A 26,260-nucleotide genomic window follows, 5' to 3' on the forward strand; every position below is an offset into this window, starting at 1 on the left:
GGAAAAGGCTTCTGTGAGTAAAGCTTAGTTACTTTCTCTAAAAGAAAGGAACACAAACAAGTGCACTGACAAAACGGAAACTCAGAGTGAATGCTTTTTTTTTTTTTAAACCCATGAATCTAAAAGAGAAATTAATTGATGCACAATTCTAATATAATATAATATAATATAATATAATTTTTTTTAATTAAAACAATTGACTAGAATTTAATGTAAATTGATTAAAAACCACAAAAATGTCTATTCTGTCAGTTGTGCACATTTGTCATAAAAGTTGTGATTTTTTTTAAACAGACAGATAAAGGAAGACATCCTTTTCACTGCTAAAATCTAGAATTCTCTGTCATCAGTCAGTAAAAAACAAACCAAAAAAAAAGCTATTATTTAATATCAGATCCCCCGACTGAACTGAATTAAGCTCCTAACCTGCAGTGTGAGAAAACCTTTCATTGCAGAACCATCGCGGGCCTGTGGTTCCCATAGTCGTAGCCTCTGCTGTGTTTTTATCAGCTGTTTCTAATAGTCAGCTGGTGGAAGCACCGTTCCTCAACTGCTCAGCCTCATGTCACGCTACTGGCTAAATCCTCCCGATCTCCTCAGAAGGGCTTCAAAGGGGCCGCGGCCACAGAGCGGCAGCCAGTCACTTAAGGACAGTAAGTAGTCATTGTACGGCCCTATTAGCCTGTAAGTAGCTATGAAATTCAATCATCTTACCCGAGCCTCCGGGCAACACTTTATGTCAGCGGTGCGTTCCCCCACCGCTACGCCGCGCTAAATGAGAGATAAAGTGAGGAGAACAGTATTGCAGATGATAGATAATAAGTTGTCTTTTTTATACTGATGTCAGGGGACATTATTTGATGATAAATTACTTTACCATAATCCTAGCAGTCAGGCTTTCAAACGCCTGCTTGTACTGATTTAGGTTCTGAACAAAAACGTTAAGGCCACAGGAGTAATGATGTTAATTTCTACTTTAATGAGATGCATTATAAATCAGGATAATTATCCAGCAGTGTGTATTTACACACATCTGGATTTCTTTGTTTTTTTCCTTATGCTATCTTTTTCTCTCTTGTATTACATGACAAATGTGGCCCAGTAGTGATTTAGTCAGAGAAAATCCTTTTATCTTGTGTTTAATTTTGATGGGTGCCGCTCAGCTTCTCCGAGAACACAACACAGATGTATATGCTTCCAAAGCACAGAGAAAAAAAACTGACAATTAAAAACTCGCATGATGAATTTAGTTTCACCCTGTGACACTTTTCTTTTTCAAGTGAAGTCAGACTCATCCTGGAAACAGTCACGTCACTCTTGTGTCTTCTCTTCGCGTGAGCTGTGTGTGTGTGTGTTGTGTTTTGTACTCCCAGGTGGAGACCTGTACGATTACAGTTTCACAGAGTTCCATCCGGTGTGATCAGTGGGCACAGTGAGCCAGCCAAACACCTACATACCTTCCATACAGCCAACTATACATTGATGTACAAGAATAGCCACGACCGCTTGTGTACGGTTCATTCATATCAGAATATATCAGTGCTGTCTCAGCATTTCCCTGCTTACAATCGGAAGAGGACACAAACCAATAACAACTGTTATTATACCCCGACTGTAAACACACTTTTCACTTCAAAATGAAGTTACATTAAAAATGTGCTTTTCACTGCTACTATTTTTTTTTTCATTCCATGAAATAAACTTATATGATGAAGAACTGAGAAACACTGTGTCATACCAATTAAAAAACAATAAAGTTGAATTAGATTTTTAAAGGAGAGGAATTATGTATGGCATCAATAACCATTAATGGAGCACATATAGAGATAAAACAATAAATAGCAAGTAGCAGGAACTGACATTTTCCTGTTGACAACCAGTAGTTTCCACTTTTTAAAATGTCTTGGGGATCATAAAAATTAAAAAGTTGGAGGTTTTCTCCAGATGGTGATGACTGGAAGTGTGCGCGCGTGTCTGTGTGTGCGCGCGGGGATGTGTGTGTGTGTGTGTGTGAGATGCTTTGTTGTTAGCCTTCACGCTGCTTTGTTTCTCTGCTCTTTCTCCCATACTCCCCTGACTTCAAGTTCAATCCAAGACAATATGTGCACAACACAGACAAGTTTATTCATCGCCAGAATTCCTTGCCCTTCATTTTGGCAGGACTTTTACCATCTCCCCCCTTTCCAGCCCATCCCTCCCACCCTCCCACCCTCCTTGCCTCCCCCTCTCCCAGGGTTTTTCTTCCAGACAAACCCGCGGCCAATGTGCACCAGATGCCCCCCTCACCCCATCCCGCGGCCTGTCACTGCTCACTCCTCTGTTCGATACCGACAGATGGAATTGCTATCAGTACTGGCTTCTCTCTGTCTCAGCCTCTGTCTCCCACACTCCTCTCTGTCTATGTTGCCTTCCTCTCTCTTATCCCTTACCAAGTAAAAAAATAAGTGGAGAAAGAGAGAGCGACAGAATGAGTGGAAAGAGGGAGCAAGAGAGAGAGAGAGAGAGAGAGAGAGTGAGACAGGCTTTGCAGCCAACATGTGGGCTGAAGCCCAGGGTTTTCCTGAGCGACATTCTCAGTAATGTTCTGTCCTTGTAGAACATTGGGCTGCCTCCGCTTTTATGAGATGTGGTTTTCCTGACTCCACACGGCTTCCAGGAGACCCAGATGGAACCGCTAACAACCCCCACCACCGCCACGCAACCACACACACACACACACACACACACACACACACACACACACACACACACACACACACACACACACACACACACACACACACACACACACACACACACGCACGCACGCACACGCACACACGCACACACGGCTCTAACCCTAATTGCGCACACACTCGGAGGAATGCTTATTCAAACTATCAGACTCTCACACAGCCACAAAATCACACTCATCTACCCCGAAGGCTCTGCAACATGAGGCTTTGTTTCAGTGGCAGATGGCTTTGCATGAGGATGTGTTTAAAGTTAATAATACAGTAAAACATTCAGCAGGCTTTTTTTTTGTTCTTGTTGTTGTTGTTATTTACGTACTTACCTGTAAATGTATTGTTTCCCCCAATGAGCAATGCACATGTGAGGTGGGTGGGGTCTACAGGGAGTGCTTGAGGGCTGCAGGGGGGCTGGCACTGTTATTTTCTTTGTAAAAACTTGTGACTGTAATGTTGTACATGTGTACTTACACATGTGGAATATAGGATGTAATTACATGGATTAGGGTGCAACAGTGTTTGTGTAAGACAGGAAACCATTTCCAGTTGCAGGTGGGTCCTGAGGCCTTAGAAAAGGTACCACTCGGCTTATCCATAGTGGTTTAGAGAGGTATTTATTGAGTTAGAGTCACATTTCAAAATTTCTGCCGTAGTATTTTTTTTTTCCCTACCTTTTTCCCTGCTGCACTCCCCCTCTCCATTTTCTGTCTCTCACTCTGTCAACTGTGAAGGTCACCATATCTCTTGATCCGCGCCTGAGAAACTTCCATTTTAGGAAATCAGGCTCCGTTGCAACAGCATTTTTTTGGACACAATCCCCTTCTCCAACCTCCTCCATACGGCACACTTGTAACTCCTATTTTCCTCCTGTCCTCCTCTCCACCCTCCATCACCTCCCCTGTGCCTCTCCTTCTCTCAGAACCTGTTTTCTGTTATCACTACTTAATGCCTCACCCTGGGAGATGGACGGGAGAGAAAGCATTCTCCTAAGGTGGAAATTCTTATGTTCATATGGTTATGATTTGGTGGGGAGGTCAGGCTCGATTTTTGCTGGAAGGCTTACGATTGGCTCTGTGCTGGCCGTGCTGGTCTCCAAACACTTCAAAGAGGGCCGGAGTACTGAATCAAGGTGATTCTTCCCCACCCCCCCACCCCCAGCCCCCTGCATGAACGCGCACAAACGCGCACACTCATGCACACACTCGTCCGCCCTAGTGCTCTTAAGGGTGTCTTCTCCTTTCTTATTCTCAATCGCTCAACTTGGTAAGCTGGAGATAAAAGGATGTGGTTTCAGATAAGAGGATCAGTCAGAGAAAGGCAGAGGAGTGTTATCAGCCAGGCATTAAAACCCCAGCATTCAATAACACAAACATTTTGCAAAAGAAAAAAAAAGTCGACAATTTCAGCATGACGCCTTACATCACCGTCATTAGAAATAATTTGGTTTTTAATCTCGTAAGGTCTGCACCATATTTAAACCTCCCCGCTGCCCCTTTTCTCACAGCTTGGAGAGCTCGCAGTCAGCTCCTTACACAAGTCCTGGCCATGCCAAATCCTCAGTCCCTCGCTCTCCAATCCTGAACCCAAGCCTCAAATGAATTCAAGCTGGAGAAGCAAGGTTATGAACAGGTTACATTGTAGGTAGGAATTTGGGAAATAATTCCTCTTATATTGGATTTGGAAGGTAGTCTGAATTTTACCATAGATTCAACAAGGCCTCACAAGCTGCAGCGCAAGTTCAGAATTGAGAAAATAGAAAAAGATAACAGTGATGAATATTAGTATGCAACCTTTTTTTTTTTTTTTTTTTTTTTAGCTTGACTGAGATCATATATGCCTGATATGAAGTGAAGGTTGAAGTAGAAAAAACCAATGGCAATGATTTTTGGTGTTTGGTCGTATTTTATTGCATTAATGAATAAACCACTTTGTTTTTTTATTTATTTTTGACTGTGTTAATGGAAATTGTTCTAAGTTCTGAAATAAATTATACAAATTATACAATTCTACAATAACTATTTAATGGCGCAACAGGCAAAAGCACTGGGGAAATCTGAGGATCTTTTTCCACCGTGCCATTTTAATATTTGAGAATAAATCATGATGATTAAAAGAGTGTAAATTACATGTATTACCAACTTTGTTGGTGACAAATTAATATTATAAGTTTAGTGCCAAAACGATTGCAGGCAGTATCTGAAGATCTATCAGACTTCAAATTTTAAAAACCTGAAACGAGAACCCATTTTATTGGCGGTGGATGTTAACAGATGTTGACAATTATCTCTTATAATATGAAAGTAATTAGGAAATCTAATGTTCAAAGTTGAATCATTATTTGGTGTGAAACAAACCATGCAGGAGTGTTGGAAAGGGCACAATATGGTTCAATCCCTGCGAGGGTTGGCCCATTACCCCCACACCTGCACAATACAGAAGTGCATGCACTAACTGCTCCAGCAAAATCAAGCCCTTATTGTTGCAAGCCATGCACGCATCGTCACAGTTGATTCCTATTTCCTGTGATATATAAGTTTATTTCAATGTCATCAGGTCTTTGATTTATTTATTTTTGCTAAGCATAAACGTAATGACTCTGGTCTTTAGGGTTTAAATAGATTCTTGACTTGGTGATTATTACATGCAGAGCAGAGCTGTAGAAGCATGATCACATGGCGAGGACTAAAATCACGGCTGCTGTCTCGCAGGACATGATAAAGATCTCATACACACACAGCAGCTTCTTCTCAAGAGATATTTTAAGTAATTACACCACATTTTGAAATCCCTGAAATGCATCAATTACATGCTTGGTGGCCACATGTATATTTTAGAACGTTATTTGAACTTAAGAGGGGTGACCCAGTGTATGGTCAAATTTAAAAAAAAAAAAAAAAAATCATGAATATTCCATCTTTGAAACATATGGGAATGACAGGTGTGTGTGTGTGTGTGTGTGTGTGTGTGTGTGTGTGTGTGTGTGTGTGTGTGTGTGTGTGTGTGTGTGTGTGTGTGTGTGTGTGTGTGTGTGTGTGTACCCATATCCCATACCCGATCATCCCATAAAATCTGATTGGGGAGTTCACATGCTGTGCAGGGCAAACGGTGGAAGTGAAAATTATATGTTTAACATACATGGTCAGGTCTAGGGGCGCCCTTGGGAGGCCAGTAAGTTTTATCAAACTAAACACACACACACACACACACACACACACACACACACACACACACACACACACACACACACACACACACACACACACACACGCACGCACACACAGCCACCTTATTACCCATTTCCCTCTCAAATCCCCATGATAAGGCTGACTTCAAAGCCTCGGAGCCAATCCTGCAGCTTTATCTGAGATGCTGGTTTGATTCCCTGGCTGCATCTCTTCCCATGGCTTCAACACACATTCTCCCCTCTCTTCCTCTCCGTCTCAGAGTGGAGTAGCTTGCTCGGTCCACTCCGCAATGCATTGAAATGTAAGACGAGAAGAAGGGCCACCAGTGTTTTTCTTCCTCCCTCTAAGCTCCATTGACATGTCATGATTAGAATAAAAAGGAATATTCTGCCTGTATTAGTGGTGAGCCATCTTTCTGCTCTGCCCCTCTGAACATCCCGTTTCTCGCCTGTCCTCACATGCTGTGATATCTTCTAGCTACACTGATCAGTGTAATGGGATCTCTGGTTCTCTCACTGCACATTTGCCTTTCTCTTTTTAGTAAAAGAGAAAGTGTCCATGCCTCGGGAAACTTCCCACAACAGGTCCTTGCTGCCGCCCTTGTGCAGCTGGATCTCCCCCAGGCGAGGCTCCCATAGTCATCCTTATACCCTAATTGAAACTGGGGATCTGCCAGCCTGCTATCAGGAATTTCTATTTACCTCAGCCAGGCTCTGTCCTCTTTACTTCTCAAAGCAGCCCATGTTATAATTACCTCCTCAAACAGAATCCCTCTCTTTCTGTCAGCATCCCTCGCTCCATATATCCTTTTCATAAGTTATAATATCCTGTCTCGCCTTTGCTGGAAGGAGGAAATGGCTTCTGAATTCTGAAGTAGCTTTTCAGGGGGCCGGGGGTGGGTTGTTGTTGCAGAGGGAAATTGAATTTTACTTCAAGGTCAGCGACACTAATGACGGTGTGGGAAGGTGTTGATCTCATGTAGCACTGGTTTGTCTAGCAGCATTCCACCATATCGATCTGCACGAGAGATTCTAGTCCTCCATTGATTGTCACACTGAATTGTGTAGCAGTGCTGTGGAAATTACCAGTGTAGTATAAGCAGCGACGGGGGACTGCAAACACACACTTGGATCAGTGCCTTCTGTGTGCAAAAAAAAACAAAAACATGTGAAGAGTTCAAACTGGGAAAAACATCATGTAATAAGCAGAAATGTAATGAAGATCATAAGCATGAGGCGATACTATATACAGCCTTCTTAACTGGTACTGCACATCATACTGATGATTTTAATAACCATTATTAACCAAATGTAATAACCACTTTTATACAGGCTGAAACTTAATTGAGAAGCCAAAATGTTTGCAGGTACTGCAAACACCTCCTTCACACATAAAAGAGCAAGATTTTGGACCAATCAATTTAATTTCACTGCTGCTTGTATGCAAGAGGGTTAGTTATGGGTAGATTCCCCGCAGTGTGAGCGAATGTGTGTCACTTCCCCCACAAATGGAAACATTTAGACACCGAAGTGTGTCCTGAGGTGAGAGCTGTAGAAGCTCTCACTCATAAAGTAGCAGGGAGGCAGCCTGTGGAGGAAATGAGCTAGGCAGTCTGTGTGTAGAGGGAGAGGAGTGTGACACACACACACACACACAATGAAGGACCTCACACACACACACACACACACATACTCCCCACCCTCACGCATACAAATGCACGCACAAACACACGTACGCGTTGGCCAGCTACACACTGGTGCCAACTGTGGCTGTGCTTTGCACCATATCCGTCACCATCTCGTTTTTCATCTGTCTTTCCGACCGTGTTGGACTTCCTGTCTTTCTACGTGAGTCCTTGGTGTCACTCGGCTCAAAACCGAACTGCAGCCCCACGTTGTGCTGTAGCAGACTGAGGATCAGTCTCGAGACGCCTGTGGAAGTGTACCACGGCAAACCGAATAACGAGCTGGAACAGAATGTAAACCTCTTAAAGTTAAGCAGATTGTTATTTTGGAAAGGAGATGTTTGGCAGTTTGTAGATAGGTCAGCTCCTTACCAGCTCACTCGCTTCTCGTAGAGCATCCTCACCCCCTTTTGCCTCCAATGTGTCTCTCGCTCGCTCTCTTTCTGACGTGTTGTGCTTCAGTGCCTTTATTAAGCAGGATGACCTGTCATGCAGGTGTGAGGAGAAGGTGATGACTACCCACCTCCCTCCACACACCCTCATTGTCGTCCCCCACCTCCTCCACCCACTTCTGGTCTAAAGAAAGACACTGCCTCTTCCCCTACCAATTGGTCTGGCTTCACTTCACCTCAGACAGGAGAGGAGCGCTGGACAGAGGGGTTGAGGGGCTGTGGATGGAGGTGGGGGGGGTGTGAGGGTGAGAGCGGGGCTGTTCACTTCACTGTGCACAACCCAAGAAACTTCAAAGTCAAGTTCTTTCATAAGTCAGCCTGTGTTTTAATGGTGATTAGTATTAGCATGCATTGCAACCTTAAAGACAGCTCTTGTTTGTTTGTTTTTTTTATTCCCAACCATGCCAATAAACAATCAGTGCATTAAGTGGCAAGCAAATGGAATCAATTCATCCAGTTTTGCGCAGATGAGTGCAGAAAACGAGGCGTGAAGCAGCCGCTCTCTGTGTTTGGAGTGGCTAATTAGGAGCCCATTACAAAGCATCTCAGCATGGCGCTACCCTGATTGTTTATTAGAATTTCACTGAGGTGAAGGAGAGTGAGGCAGAGAAAGGGGGACTAATAGTAGTAATAAATGGATAATAAATGGATACCTAACGGAGGGACACACACACACACACACACACACACACACACACACACACACACACACACACACACACACACACACACACACACACACACACACACACACACACACACACACAGTGAATGCCAGCCCTTGGGCCGTCTACAAAACAGCACTTGTAAAAGTGAGGAAAAAAATTTAAAAAAATCTCCACCAGCACCATGCATAGGCTTGGCTCCGTCCTCTTAAAGACTGTCTTATTAAATGGGTAAGTGGCTGAGTGCTGGGACCACCAAGTGAGCTGTGCTGTCACTGGCACACTGCTCGCTCTCAGCTAAGTACCCCGGGCACAGACAGGATGTATTATAGGGACACCAGAAATTATGTTTTTGCACTGGATGGATGAGACATCAGTTCCCAGCACGCACTGCTCAGCCTGCCAGTGACTTTTCTAAAATCTGTTCTAGTCCAAGATTTGGTTATAAAAGATGCTGATCCAAGGTATTGCCTCCCACAGTGTGTGTGTGTTTGTGTGCGTGTGTGCACGTTAGAAGGCAAAGGTGATAATCAACAAAGACAGCAGGGCCTTCTGAAGAGCGAGGATCAATAGACTGCTACAGGTGACTGACCTCAGCTCGTACACTACCACAAACACACACACAGGCGTAGGCAGGCACATGCATAGGTTAGTTTGTGCTGCATGCGCCTCTCTGTTTTGTCTTTCCCAGACCTCTGGTTCTCACTCCGTGTGCCTGAAATCGCACACACAACTAAGTATTACTCTTATTATCTTCAAGATCTAAGGCTCACTGCCAACGAGCACTTTGGTGCCAGGCACTGCCTTATCACCTCCCCGGTACACACATGCACACTCTATCATTTTTACTTCCACGAGCACTTTCAGGGAACCGCGGTGCGTGCGTGCACAGGAACTCACACACAGTCGTACATGATGATCTGCCCTCCACATAAACAAAGATAAGAGAGCAAGGCCCCAAGAGGTACACAGCTATTAGTGAGAGACCACAGTCGCGTGCCTGCGTTTGCTGTCTTGGTTGTGTTTATGTGGTGCCAATTGTGAGTCTCCTTGAGAGGCAGTTTTTGTTCCGTGTGCCACCACCACTTCCCAGCCTTCAGCTCTAACTGCTGCTCTCCTGACAACGGGAGACGCTGGCAGCATGAGGTGTCGGACTCCTCTCTGACTTCCTGTCAAGATTGTTGCCACCGGCCGTCACAGTAATCCAGACTCTGTGATCTGACAATGTAATCACAGCAAGTCCCTGAACAATGTGCAAAAACGCCTTGACAATTTGACAATGAGTTTGTCAGCAGCAGTGGTGCACATTAAGCCCAGAGTCACACCTTTGTCAAGCACTGAGGGTACTTAGGTATGGGGTGTGCTGCCTCCCTCCTGATCCCTGACAAAAATCCAGCCTGTTGAGGTGACACAGTACAAAGCGTTTTCCTACTTTTTGCCAAGCTGACAAAACCTAATTACTGCAGTAGACTTGCTGGGATCAGTTCTAGATCAAGTCTCCTTAGCAGTGTGAGCTCTGAACCGAGTGTCCCTCAGGAACGACATCTCTCCCGATTCCCCTGATCTCACAGATTACCAGGTTTGAACACCGACCATGTCGCTAGAATTCCCATAGCCTGAGCTTTAATGTTGTAGGAATTGCAGGCAGTTTGTCTTTGGAATGAGGTGAAATCTCATCAAGTATTTATTAGATACACTCTTGTAAAAGTTTGCCAGAAATGGCTTCTATGACTCAACTCGGCTTTTGATGATTGAATCACAGGCATTTTACAGGCCTGCATTTGACACAAACTCAGCATATTTTTTTTTCCAACGCAACATGGTTTAAAATGTTAAAAATAGACCGATTCAGGCACTTTTCTCTGGCGAAGCGACAGACTTTTGCACTCTTGTAGCTGTGGAACAAATTCCTCAGCATTATGACCACATCAGTTGCTTCAGCTCTTTGAAATAAATGCAGCTTAGGGTCACTTTTTTCCTGTTATCAGAGCGTCAGCCGAGCCACCTTCTCCCTTTATGGGCATGTTTTGCTAATCTTGCTACTGGCCTGTACATTTTAAGTCGAAACAGGTGTAGCACCAAGAACGTGAGCTTGTATTAGTGCAGGCATCCCTTCTCCAAGACTGTTTTCTTAAAAGATTCCTTTCTTGGTTACAAGGAGCGCACCTTGTTTTGTGTGACTCACAGACGTTAAAGAAGGGAAACGAAGCTATTTTTGATAAGGGTAACATTTGAAGATCAAACTGCACACACTTGTTACATGTCAAAGTCAATGCTCTCGAAAGGAATAAAGTTTTTATGTGATCAGTTGAGACTTGTCAGGACTACAGTCATATCCCGTATTTTTTTTTTTTAATGCGCCGTGTGTTCGTCGGCAGGTGAGTGTTATTGTCTGCCTTGAAATAATAATAATAAAAAAAAAAAATAAAAAAAAAAATATATATATATAAAGTAAAAATCAATGTGCCACAAGACCCAGTATAAGTTTCTGCTTTGGTCCCCTCAGCCACTCTCCTCACCGCCTTTTCTTCCATTTTCATGTCTAAGGATAGAGAGATTAAAGAGAGCCAATGTCTCAACCCTGAAGAACTGCCATCACTCAAAGATGAGCAGTGCCAAGCGCCTCTTTCTCTTTGTCCTATCTTTCTCCATCTCTCGATCTGTTGGAAACACACCATCCCTTGGTGCTCTTTGGCCCCTATGTTCATCCACAACCCACACACACACACACACACACACACACACACACACACACACACACACACACACACACACCCATGATTTACTGTCATAAAATTGTGTCTGTCTGCGTAGACGTGAGCAAACGTGCGTGCATATATGTGATATGTGTGCATGGCAGCAGCCACATCAAATACACTAAAGAAGCGCTCCTTGGAGACATTACCCCATCAATTCTCATTCCCCCACCGTGATTCCAATGCAGAAAAAAAAGTCAACATCTCAAAACCTGAAAAAATAATAAATAAAAGTAGAGGCCGGCTACATCTGGCACAATGTCTGTACTTAAGGTTTCCAAGTATGTGTCTGGGGAGGAGATCTGGTGGGACGAAGCCCGAGTCGGCTTGGAAGCAGTAGAAACGGATGTCACACTGGAAATTTATATAGTGCGGTTCAGGGAGCAGCGGCTGTAAATTGACAAGTGATGCTTGTGAGCAGCGTTACCCGTCTGTTTCCTTTTCTCTCATCTTCTATCTTTTTTCCGCTCTTCTTTTCTTCTCTTTGCGGAGCTGTTACTTTTTACATCTGTGCGTGCCCCGAGCACTTTTGTTAACGGGTGAGGGATACAAAAACAAGGCTGAAGACAAAAGACGGTGGTGGTGGTGGGGGTGAGGGGTGGGGGGTGAGGGGGTGGGGGGTATAGGTAGCTCTGTGCACAGACATGGAAGAAGATTACTTGTATTCCCTGCATGACATGACAGAGTGACAGACAGAAAAAATGTGAATCTGAAGCCAGTTCTTTTATTTCTGAATAAAAGCATAAAAGTGTTTTGCTTGGCCGAATGTGACTCTTTATAGTTTTGGTGATGATAGGAGAAAAAAGACACATATGAAGGATTACAAGCAAAACTGAAAAGGTCTTAAAACTGTGTTTTAAAAATAGCTGGCTCGTGAGCAACAATATTGAGTGTGTGGATCGTATGTGTGTGTCCAATCTGTAAACCTGAGTGCGTGCCAGCTTGTGAACATGTATCTGTCCCTCAGTTTGATCGAGTCACTCTACTGTATAAATGTCTCTAATGGCAGGGCTCGTCTTTAATAATGCAGCATCCTGGTTTCTGTGTCCTTCCTCCACATCACATCGTTTTAGAGTGACAGCCACCACACACACACACACACACACACACACACACACACACACACACACACACACACACACACACTTAAAATGTTTCAAAAACTGCTCTGCTTTACAATCTATTAAAAAAAAAAAATATTACGAATAATTTAATGCTGGGCCAAATAACTATGCCGCGAAGAAAAAAAATATACACTTCAAAAATATGAAATAAACATTCAAGCTGATCATTTGATAAAGGCATACTTTCATTTGAGCTATAGTATACAAATGCACAAGAAGGCAACGTAGGAAATATGTAACCATCCAAAAGAATACAAATTGAGCTGTCCTATAACAGCAAACAATATGCCATTATTTGATGTTCATGTGGGAAACATGTGTTGGGAGTTTATGCTGGACCACAGAAATGTAGTCGGCCAAAAATGCCACAAATTGACAAAGAAATGATAGATTAAGTGGATGCTTTTAATAACTGAAAATTATTTACATTTCTCAGCTTGAAAATCTAAGCCATAACCCTTCAAAGCGAATCCATCTTGTCGTGCTCGCTATCCCGCCTCACCGTGTGAGCGCTCTGCCTGGCCAGTGTTCACCAGTGACATCTGGTAGATTGTGTTTTTTTTTTTTTTTTTTTTCTTTCTCCCACTAGCACTGCTGCACACCAATTGAGAACAGACAGATGCCAAGACCACTGTGGCAGCTCTGTTTTGCTATGGGAAACATGCTGTCACATCTGGGTCTTCCAGACAGAGGGAGACGCGAAAGAAGAGATAATGTGAGACAAGAGCGGGTGGAAGGATCACCGGGGTGCCGAGACACCAACCACTCACGCAGCCGCTCTCATGCGCACACGCACGAAATGTCACAGGCTCAAACATCAGTGTGGGTGCCATGAGGGGATGATGCCCCTTCAGGGTGACAGCATGATAAGAAGGGTGAATAATACTGTAGCACCAGGGCAGCACGGTGCGCATTACTTGCCACCCCAACCTCGTCTCTTCCGTTCTCTCTCCCCCTCTCTCATTAACCTCAAGTCTGATTGCCCCCAGGCCTCCCTTGTGCTAATTAGAGGGGGAAATATGTCTACGATGCACACACACACACACACACACACACACACACACACACACACACACACACACACACACACACACACACACACACACACACACACACACACACACACACACACACACACACGTGCAGCTGACAGAAAGGCTGCTGTAACTGTAGGTGTGAGATTGAAAGGCTCGTCTGCTATTGTGTTTCATCTACGTTTCTCAAAGTGTTGGCAACTGCAGGGTTAAAACCCCAGCAGGTGATGGTTAGCAGCGCTGTTGACTCCTTTTACCCAGACAGCCTTCATCTCCGGAGCGCTCGCTCCTTGATTTAGCACGTCTAAATCAAGAAGTGAGCATTTTGTCTCAACATGACATAATTAGGGATGAGCAGTATATAAAAACTGTGAATTGATCATTTTCCCCTTGTCAGTCACTTAATGCAGTGGCTATTGCTGGAATATATGTGGTTCAATAATAATAATACTTGATGAGATTTTCAAAAACAAACCTGAAAATAATATATAAATAATACTGTTCCTTAATAAAGTCCAGTCTGCTACGAGAGTACTCAGACTTTATTGACTTTTTAACAGTGGACGATAGATATTAAACTTAATATCGCGCACACACACACACACACACACACACACACACACACACACACACACACACACACACACACACACACACACACACACACACACACACACACACACACACACACACACACACACACACGCACACACACGCACACACACACGCACACGCACACACACACACACGGTTCCCATCTCCTTGGTGAATTAGCTCCTATTGACAGGGAGCCAGTGTGGCCTCTTTCACAGCCTACATCTCTAATAGCTCTTTGACATCTACATTCAGGAGGCTTTTGTGTTCTTCAAAGCAATTTGTGAACAAAGGAACGGTCCATTTTCTTCTTTTGTTTTACATGTTGTCAAGGACAAGTGCGAGCAGACACAAACATGCAATGGGACTTGTACAGCAAATGGCCATTTGTACCTGGACTGGACCGAGGGACAGCTGAGGGGAGAGGGAACAAGGCGGTGGGGGTATAGATAGAAAGATATGGAGTGAGGTGGATCGAGAGCAAAAGGGAGAGTATTTAAGAGCACTTGAGTGCCAGCATAGATGTAGTCACTTCTCCCAGTGGACAAAACCAGGCCCCTCTGCACCGTGGCATGATTTTTCACTTTAGCAAGCAGCACTCAGTCTCCTCCGTAAGTCGCCCTTTTTCTTTCTCCTCTCCTCTCAGCCACTGCCTGCTTCAATGATTCCATCATTCCTTTTCATTCACTCTTGACTACGAGGGGAAAACACACACACACACACACACACACACACACACACACACACACACACACACACACACACACACACACACACACACACACACACACACACACACACACACACACACACACACACACACACACACACACACACACACACACAATTTGACCCATTTGCCCCCCTGCTATGGGTAGTAAATAATTCCATTGTGAAGGCCATTAGCGAGTATCTCAAGGGTTAAGAGGGGAAATGCACTGGCAGTCAGATGGGCGATTAGACAATAAGAAGATGAAATGTTTCCTATTATTTTGTTGCTTATTATTTCACAGCGCTCGCATTAAACCTGTCGCTAATTCATAGGCTTAATGTCCCTTTATTTGCCCTGGTTTTCTTTGTCTTGTGGCCTCATGCTGTAGAAATGAGGACATTTACCCACATGCATTACATGTATTGCTCCCTCAATCACAAGTGGCGGCAGGTCTCTGCCAAACTCTAATGATCAACAGACATGGTTCCCAGACCTGGTTACTCTTTGGGATCCGACATCCCATCAGAGTAAAGGAAATGTAAGATGCAATTATGCAAAGTATAGACAGGGCAGAGCCAAAACTCTACGTCTGTCCTCCTGCATTCCAGGGGCAAAACCAAACCGGTTGTGTTAATGCACTAGTGTGTGTGTGTGTGCGCGTGTGCACATTGCCTCGAGCAATACAGCTTGCCATTTTATTTGACGAGTGCACCTTACATGGCTCGACCACATTTGCCAGTGATTTAGCCTTCAAAGTATTAGTGTCACCAAGCCACAAGCCTCACGAGTGAGACCCACTCTGAAACACTGCGACGTGTCTTTGTCTATTGTGTGTAGGAAGTGTGTCAGTGTGAGACCAGTGTGTCTGCTATCCGTTTTTGTGTGCATGCCCGCGCAGCCTGCAGTGAATCCTACACACATGAACCCGGGGACACACTGACTGGTCCTCTGAGCCTGAAGTTCAGAGTGTCAGAGGGATCCTTGTGTTTTTCCACAGGCATGTCAGAGGATTACACAGTCCCTCTGCTGTTTCACTGAACTCCCCCTACACACTCACACACACACACACACACACACACACACACACACACACACACACACACACACACACACACACACACACACACACACACACACACACACACACACACACACACACACACACACATCAAAGCACCCCAGCATAGTGTCCAGCACTGCGTTTGGGGCACACTTGCATACTCACTCAGCAGGCAGTTGGCACACGCTCCACATCTGCCTGCAGGGATAGCCAATGGCAAATATGGCGTGTGTGTGTGTGTGTGTGTGTGTGTGTGTGTGTGTGTGTGTGTGTGTGTGTGTGTGTGTGTGTGTGTGTGTGTGTGTGTGTGTGTGTGTGTGTGTGTGTGTGTGTGTGTGTGTGTGTGCGCGTCAAAAGACATTAAACAGTACTGTATTTTTCGTTAAAAAAAATTTTGTTGTTGTAGTCGTAGTCCCGTTTCAAATGGGCCTTGTTGGTTTTTAATCTGGTTTCAGCTGACAATAGGTTCAACATTATAGTTTTTATTTTAGTGCAAGAATATGGAAACTATTTTAGCGTAGGTTTCGTCAACAATGAAAGTTCAGTTTTAGTGCATTGTGATTTGACTGATATTTTGCTGTGAAACTTGCACACGAGCAGCACAGACAGAAGTGAAAAGGCAGTGGAAAAAGAAAATAGGATCATATAAAATCACATTTTACACATTTCAGTCATTTCAGCTGAAGAATTCCAGTTTGTAGCATAGATTATTTTTCTATATTGGTATATCATATTAATTCCACATTTTTTCTAACTTTTTTGAACATAAAAGTGAGCTTTTTTTTTTTCTTTTGGTCAAAATAATTATTTTTCTATTAAACACTTGCGCATGCATAGCAATACATTTGGTGTGAGACTTCCCGGCCTTCTCGGTTATTAACTATCAACCAGACACATGTTTTCAATATGCATTTACTCATAAATAAAAAGGAAAAATATCCTTAATAGTGTTTTGGAATCAGCCAAGCAGGCACATAAAAATGGATATAGGGTAGCAATGTTGTAGAGTTATATGCAACATCAATAATTAAAGCACCTCGGCACACTGGCTGAGGGGGAGATATGGTGTGCGTGAATTATCCCTGATCAATATATGGAGTTTAGCGGTAACATGGCTCCTAATTACGCCCCCGTTTGACCATGCCCTCACCTTTTCTCCCACCTTTTTGTTTGCTTCTCTTTCCGAGTTGTGCTCCCATCCCACTCTTCCCCTGTCGGGCGCTTTGCCCTACACACAGGGCAACTACACAAGTAGCAGATGAATCAATGACTTTGCACATTAACACACACACACACACAGCACACAAGGTAAGGGCTCAAAGACCTTTCACCCAAACACCTAAAGCCCTCCAGGTTGATCAATAGTCAGGGAAAAAAAAAAAAAGCATTAACAGCCCAACGTGCCCTTTCCATTTCTCTCATTCTTCACTAATCATTTTCTCAATGTTACCTCTCTCGCCCCTTCTGTCTTTATTCGGCGATAGAGAGGAAAGTTTATTTCCCAGAGCTCCTCAGAAACCTCAGAGGCCGGTATGCCCCCATCTCACCTTCGAGCTCCAGTCAGACACCCAGTTAGAGGCTATTACGACTGTTGGCTCGCCCCTCCATCCCACCAAGGTGCAGACAGAACATAGACATTAGCTAATCCATACTTATTGCATCTGGGTTTCTCTCACAGCCTTGTAATTCTTATGGAGAGACGTATTAACGTGACATATTAGACTGGCACAGGTCTGCGAGGTGAGATGCTACACTGACACCAAATCGACTTAGATGAAACCTCACGGGATGTTGTAGGGCACCGCTGCTAGCTCACGACCGGGGCACAGTCTGCCTGTATCGAGTTTCTGTGATGGCTGTTTAGCTTGTAGTGCTACACGATGCAGAGAGGAGGGGTGGGGTGGTGGGGGGGGGGTGGAAGGTACTTCGGCTCATTGCGTTTACTGACAGGAACCCTGCAGACCACAAGGCGAAAGAGATCAATAGCTTTGCACTGCACAGCACTGCGAGACCAGGGCAGACCCAAACACAGGAAGATTGCATTACACTTGGGCTCAAATTTGAAGAAGTCCACAGTCGTAACCATGTAGAGCGCACACATTCAATTTGCACCTGCATTCAGATACATATTTCATTTTCTGATGCACCATCGTATCGTCTTTCGCGACAAATTCTTACTTTGTGAGAACACAAAAGAGCAATCTGTAAACCAGATCTGATTGATCTACTCACATAAACACAGGGCGTGTTGTTTTTTGTGTTTTTTGATCTTGTGATCCTGGACCTGAGCCTCCAGGTGGCCTTGCGTCCCCTCTCTGAACAAACAGACTGGCAGTTCGCTCCACTTCCCCATGTCATCAGGGCCAAGCCCAGACATTGTGTGGCCAGCCAGCCTGCTGACACGGCCACCCAGCCTGCCAGCGATTTGCTGCCTGGGTCATAGAGTTGACATTTATTAAAGGAAGTTGCATGGAGAGTTACAGGGAGTTGACAGTCCTCTCGTCACGTTGCACTCCAGAACTCAGAGTCACAGGCCGTACACGCCCGCCTCCGTTTTAAACATTAAAAAAAAAAAAACCCACAATGAAGCTGTAAAGCTCTGTATGACCCCTCAAGGGTCCACTACAATAAGAATGACAGCTTTCATTTCCTTGACTTGTACTACAAGTTGGGAGTTTCTCACTGGGAATCAATCACAGCTCAGAATCCATCAGGAAAAATAGACTTTTACAATTTTACAATGACACTTAGGATGTAGGACACAATTTGTAATTGTGATGGTACAAATCACATAAAGAAACGGAACTCACAGCAGCCAGTAGAGCTGATGGTGAGTGAGTATTTGTGCTGCAAAGGGAGAAGGCAGAGTTTAGTGGACCATGAGGAACAGTGAAAGTCTAAAAAGAAGTCAAGTGAAATGGATTGAGTGTGTTATGGACCAGATGTGCCGTGAATGGATCAAACATCTGCTGGCTCTGCAAGGCCTCAATAGTCTTGAATGACCCTTATCATCTCGCCTTTCTCACCACGCATCCCCATAAACCTTTTGTTCTTTACTATCTGCCACAGACATGATGTCTGAGCTGTTTGATATCATCCTGAGCCTGAAAGATGAGAGGTATTTATTGGAGAGGTACATCACACGAGTCGCAAACATGTACAGGGATGCAAAAAGGTAGATTGAAATTTTACAGTGCGTCTGTGTGATTTTTTTTTTTTTTTTTAGGTTACCCTTCATTCTCTGTGTTTTGATGGTCTAGAGCTTTTCCTGGTGTATAAGTTACAGTACAAAGAGGCAGCACCAGATGGTAATGGTGTTTATTTTTGCAGTAAGTAATCACCATTCTGGAACTTATGACAGTAGACAGGCCCAGGGACCTGGAACCGTGCCCCGAGAGACCTGAGCACCACTTCCTGTTGTACCCACATCAGCGCAGACACATGCACGCACGCACACGCACGCACGCACACGCACACACGCACACACACACACACACACAACATCCTCTGGGCCACTGGCATTGTGAGCCTCTGGGCCACAGGGATAGATGTGTTCTGGCACATACGTTGGGAGAGTGTAAATTACACTGCAGCCACACAGGCACCATCCGCATCCAAGATGAATGAGCCAACTTACATGCCAGGCAACAATTCCAGCGAGGGAGTTTTAAAAGACGGAGACTGCACTGTTTGCAAGCGGGGACCATTTTACCTACTCGGTGCACTATTTCACTGTGATAACCACGATTTTTTTTCCGACCACAAGAGTCCGCATGTCTTTCATAACAAGCCCAGTGTTGGGCTTCGATCATATCCATGCTACGTCCTATAGCAGTCCCATTGCAGTCCCATTACACTTTTAATATAATTTTTAAAAGTATTATTATTATCATTATTATTATTATTATTATTATTACACATCCTTTCCCTCAAAAGCTGAACTAAATTTAAGATGAGTATCCCTTAGACACTTTACATAGAGTCTGTGGGAAAATAGCAAGTGAAAGCATGTAAAAAGATAAATAATAGATCATTTAAGCCACACAAATCTGTAAACATTAAAAGTTTTTGTTCATAATTATCTGAAATTCACTGTCATATTGAGAGAATTGTAATTGCAGAGGTCTGGGCAACAGTTTTTTTTTTCGGGGGGGGGGGGGGGCAATTCCAAACTGTGTGGATCATGGATTCCTAGTTAACATGACAGACACAGATCCCTCTGGGGTGCCCAGACCCCCTAGTGGCCCTTCCTTCGAATGCTTTTCAGTCTGGCAGTGAAATACTGTCGGGGAAAGGAGCGGGGTGGAGGGAAGGTACCAGAGAGAGAGGCTCGAGTTAATGGTCTTGCATCTTCCTGGCAGCATGTCAATAATGACTCTGATCACATTAAATAAAGAGTCCATTAGCTTATTCTCTTTCCTCCTGCATGCTCCACAGCAAAGGCAGAGAGAGAAAGCTGAAAACCTCTTCTAATGCAGTGTGTCTGCATGTTACAGACACCTCTATCTGTTCCCAGCTCCACCAACACAAAATGACTTAGGAGGTTTACCTACCCTGCAATCCATTATCCATTCACGTCTATTTCCTTTTACACAGTGGCATGAATGTAATGGGGGGGGATCATTTTGAACTGTGTAGAGAGCAATGCTCTGTTTTTGGTTGTTTTATTAGGACGAGTCTTAAAAAGTCTTCTTTTTTTTTGGGGGGGGGGGGTGTTTTTATGTAGTACACCGGAAAAATGTAGGAAAATGTAGCACATTCGTGTGCTTAGTAGCATAACCATGACAAACTTTAAAGACCTATTCAAGAACGACTGATTTTATTGACCTAAAGCTCTTCTATGTTTTATTAATTTTATTGTAACCACAGTTAATCCCTTGGGATTGCATGTTGCCACCCAGAACAAGCTTTGTGTTATAAGGTGATAACTGGTATTACACTGAAAAGGAACAGACAAAAAACAACTGATAAGTAAAGACTCAGTAAAACCTTATAACTATGTAGCCAAAGAGCAAATTGTGAGCATATGTTAATGCACCCTCTCTGCTCCGGCCTCATGCCAAAATCGTAATCAAGACAAAGGAGATGTGATATAAGAGGGAGAGAAAAGCATCTCTACCCACACACGCACACGCACACGCACACACGCACACACACACACACACACACACACACACACACACACACACACACACACACACACACACACACACACACACAGGACAGACAGACCATTTCTCAGCCGCCTCACTGCTCTCCATTGGCCCTGGAGGGAGCACAGAGGCCCCCACATCTGTCTCCCAGGCCCACGACAGACCTGGCTGCCATATCCAGACCCAAGAGATCACACGAATCATCCTCAATTAATGTGAACCATCAGGCATTCCCTCGCTGCTCCTATCGCTGCACCCTTCTTCTCCGAGGCATCCCCTCCAGCTCAGTGCTGGGTCCGCTGAGTTCTACACATTGACCACTGCCACGGTTCCTTAGCACAGTTGGGTGAGGCAATCCGACGTCCTTGTGTTATTGTGCGCTTGGTGCAAAGAGACAGGGAATCAATACATCAGGCCGGGCCCAAGTGCTGCTTACATGTAAGTGCTATGAGGCGGTTCTTCAAGAGGTTCTGAACTCGGGGGAACAGCCGACTTTGCTCTGCAGCGCACCGGGGCCTGAAATGGCTTCCATGTGCTGCCCCGTCTGCACCTCTACTGGGCTGTGGCCAAAGGACTGTCCTTTCCACTTTTTAAAGATGCTGAAGGAATGATTTTTAGACACAAGCAGTGTAGATTGTAGTGGATGTCAGTCGAGATGAAACTGAATCAGAGGCTTGAGACTTGTGATGACGGATTTGTTTTCAAAAGTAGATAATGAAACATGACAAGTCAGGAGGGAAAGAAATGGAAACTGTTTACTAAAGGCCACCTGGAAATTGGTATGTGCCAGGTTGTGACTCACCAGTCTGTGGTAAAGTCTCCAATAGTAGCCCCCCTGACCTCCTTCTCCACCCCTGCAGTCTGCAACTACACTATAAATCTCACTCCAGTCGATTAGTGTGCCCTTAGCAACAACTAACACACAGTCATGAATTTTTAAGCAAAGCCATGAGTTAAATCAGGTTGAGAGGTGAAGACAGGGTGTCTTGTGGCCTGTTGGTTGGTCAATGTGTGTCTGGTACAGTGAAATAAGCCCTGTAGCCTGCTCACATTTACTCACACCAGAGCCCAGCAAATAGTCCTCTCGAGCAGTGATGAGCATACTATTGACCAAGCCAATGCCCTCTTGCATGGCTGTTAATTAAATGATAAAGCTGGAATCAAGCTTAAATGGATTTGTTCCAAGTTGTAATCAGGAATATGAGTTGTACAGAGGGTGCTGTGTGGACTCTATTGAATCAGCTGTATTTCCACGTCAGTTTAAAGGCCATGACGTGATTTGGAAAATAGGATTCTATGTCTTTGTAACTTGCTGTTATTCAGCGATACTTTTCCCCCCATCATCTTTGGTAAATATAGTGTCTCTGTTTGTGTCTCTTGTATATTTTAACGTTTGGTTCCCAAGGATGTACCAATACATTACTATTTGCTCAAAACTGTATCCCAAACAGCACTTTGTTTTTTCACACACACACACACACACACACACACACACACACACACACACACACACACACACACACACACACACACACACACACACAGTAGTCAACACGCAATTGAAGAAAGTTACTGTTTCTAGTGAACGACATCCAATTCTTTCTAATGTACAGAACATAAAATAAGAGTTTACCAAGATCACAGAGTGCAAATTTAAACGGCTATTCTTACATATGTTGTCCACCCACATATGTATGTAGCTACTGATTTCCCCGTGGCCCATCACAAGAGGAAGTAGAGTCAGTTGTTCACACATGACCTCTGACCTGCCACTAGGGAGCCAATGGGGGAGCAGCCTGTATCTTGGGAGCTCTTGGCCTCTGATGTGATGGCTCCAGGCAGTGGGCTTTGCGTGAACCCATCCCCCATGGCACCACTCGCCACTAGATCTTCTGCATTATTCATAAAGCCCAATGTAGGGTGTGAGAGAAACGGAATATGGAAAAGGAAGCATCAAGGTTCAGGACCTTCTCAGATCACAGGGAACTTCTGCTTAACCTCCCTTGAAGTGGCGAACACAAGAATAGAGCAGTTTTTTTTTTTTTAAGGAACTGGATCTGAGAGCAGGACTGGAGATCAATGGGGATTCCCCCGAGGCTCAGTGGAGATCGCCTTCACTGCAAGGTGATTGGTGAATCAATGTGGTTCCCATGGTTCGCCTTGCCATTGTGAGAACAGATCCACCGTATTGCCAGTGAGCTGTCGTGTGATCAGTTGACTTGCTAGTATGTTCACAAAGATCCAGGTGGCCGTCATTAGGCATAGACTAAGACAATGCTGGGCCGAAGAGTTAGAGATCTCCTATTTGAGTTACTGTATAGCAGCAAAAATCAATACTGCATATTTGTGCATTTTTCTCTCTGCGCTTTGCGTGGCATCTCTTACTATTGCCTGCAAAGCAGGCTCAGCCATTGAGTATGATAGGTGATGATTAGTGAAAAGCATATACATGTTAAGCTGCTAATCCCTAACGCACACGGTGCAGTCTAACAACGCTGCACTCCCCGGCTTTTAATACAGCCCAGCACATAACCTGCTAATTGCATAATTGCCTGATTTGTTTTAACTGACAGTGGTACCCAGGCCCATGACAAGGCCATCATTTGCTCATCCTCCTCGTCAGCAATCTGCAAGGTGGATACCCCACTACACACTCGCTGCACAGCGTCGAGCACTACCACATCAGACGGCAATGAATTAAGAATGCATTGCACCAGCACAGAGATGAATAAATACAGCCATTGCTAGATTAATTCTGAGAGACGTGAAGGCAGGCAGATGAAATAAACTAACGGCAGAAGCTGTCCACCAGATAAAGTGGGTACCCCATCGTCTCTCTGCTGTAATTATTGGCTAATAGTCATTAACCTGGCAAACAGAGGTTTAGTTGCATTGTTTAAAGGACTCTGGGATGCATAATGACAGACTAATATGTCATAGCACTTGGGGAGATGGGGGAGGGATGGATTAATGAGATTTTACTGGAGGGAGTGTACAAGAAGAGGTGGGGCACGCCTGGAAAATATAGGGGGAAGAGGGCCACATTAAGCTAATTGGAAGATGAGTGCCTACTTGTAAAAGTGCTTCTAATGGCATATTTGTTTCTTTCACAGCATCACAGGGCTAATGCAGGAGAGTGGAGTTGTTAGACTTACTGTAGCAAGGACTACTGGGGCTCCAAATGTGCTTCAACACCCCTCAGACACTCATTTTAAACCACACACCATCACATGTTTTTTTCTTATTGATAGTTTATTAATTTCATCTGATGGTGCAAAACAGATTTTGTAATTTGAAACTGCATCAAATGACGAAAAGACAACTGCGAGACTATGTCTGTCAGCTTTCATCTTTCACATGATTTTAGAAAAAAACAAATGATTTGTTTCCTGCTTGATTTTGTTTTGGATTTTTACTCCAAACCCACCCCAACCCAAATCGTCTTGTTGACTGGCGTCCAAAACTGAAATTGACCAGTGATGTAGGAGTGCTGTGATGGCCTCCTCTCAGACAGGGTCCATTGCATGGCAGAACTGCTGACCTGTTCTGACAGCTGGCTGGCCTTTGCTAACACTAATGGGTTGCAGTTGGGCGTGTGTCATTGTGTTTTGGCTTTTGTTTGACTTTGTGAGTGTTGAGGTGAAGACACAGGTCTGGACGGGAAGAGAATATAAAGGTTTCTGACCTCTATTTCTCAACGATTGAGACAGGGTTGAGTAACTTCATGTACTTAGCGTTATGTTGATGTTTCAAAAGCCAGAGAGTAATCCACACCATCGGTGACTCCAAAAGCCTCCTCTTTTTGGGGGGGGCTTGTGAATCATATTTTAATTGCACACTGAACATGCATGAGAGACAAGTGGAGAACTAATGCAAAGACATTTCAAATTTTAAAAAAGCAACAACAAAAGAAGTGTGACCATTCATTAGTAAATCAATAATCCCCTAAAATATGAATAGTTGTTTGCGCTTCACTGCTTGTGACAAAAAAGGCTATTCAACCACAAAGGTCCAAAATTGCATTTCGTCTTTTGTATTTTTTCTCACAGTTCGGCTTGTAGGTCAACGACGTGCGGAGCACAATTTAATCTTTTTTGTTACTAGAAAAAAGAATAAAAGAAGCTGCACTTCTCAGAACTACCATTTCTTAAGAAAGATTCTGGTTGTGGAACTATTTAGAGATTCACTTTCTAATCTGCTTTCATTTTTTTTGTTTCAATTAAATCAAATGGAAGTACTAATACCCAGATGGCCATGCAGTATGAAATAATAGTGTCCAGGCTAGAATTTAAAGTCATACCTCCAGGCTAAAACTCCAGAGCGCACACAGAATGAAAGTGTAAAATGTTTTTTAATGTATATTTAACAACAAATACCCCAGTGACTATTGATGTTTCTTCTCAGAAGAATCTATTTCTCCAGTATTTCTGAGGGCATGATATGAAACCACTCACACTTTTATTTTCTCTGTGTTTCTCTCCTCTTCCTCTGTGTCTCTCCTACACACCCCCCCCCCCCCCCCCCATCTCTTTTGCTGACTCTCTTTAAACATTTATCTTCTGTTTTCTCCTTACAGGCCCTTTGTGCTTTGTGATGTTGGTTTTTACAGCTTTTTACTCACCAGAGTTCCCATTTATCTTTTATAGATGCCAGTAGCTTGGAGCACATCAGAAATGTTACCATTTCAGTGTGACTAATTGTCGTCGCCTGTGTTACTCCCTTGTTGTCACTTTTGCACGGTCCCCACGGATTCTGTGTGAACTGTAGAATTTACACTCTGTCAGACTACTGTCTGGTCTTGTTCACACAAACATGTTTACTATAAAACCAGGAGTAATAACAAATACCATTTGGTGACTATCCTGCAAAGAGTACTGTCATCAGTGCTATGAAGCAGGCAGCCAAACATTCCTGGTTAAACCTTCCTTGACTCAACCTCAGTGGTTAAAGCCCAGTCATTTCTAAGGATTTGCATAGACTGTGCACACAGAGTATTTTCTTTTATTTTTCTAACCATTAACATCAAAGCTTCAGAAACCTGGCACTGGACAACTAAACCATTCTATTTGCAAAAATAAGCAAGTCTCAGCAAAGTCGTTCTCATATCCTATG

General features: G+C 43.9%; 1 protein-coding gene across 1 annotated transcript in view; it reads left to right on the top strand.

Annotated features, from left to right (window-relative positions):
• Positions 1-26,260, top strand: part of bnc2 (basonuclin zinc finger protein 2) — a 54,368-nt gene that overhangs the window by 11,468 nt on the left and 16,640 nt on the right. The window lies entirely within an intron of this gene.

The sequence above is a fragment of the Blennius ocellaris genome (assembly GCF_963422515.1).
Source record: "Blennius ocellaris genome assembly, chromosome: 3".
Lineage (NCBI taxonomy): Eukaryota > Metazoa > Chordata > Actinopteri > Blenniiformes > Blenniidae > Blennius > Blennius ocellaris.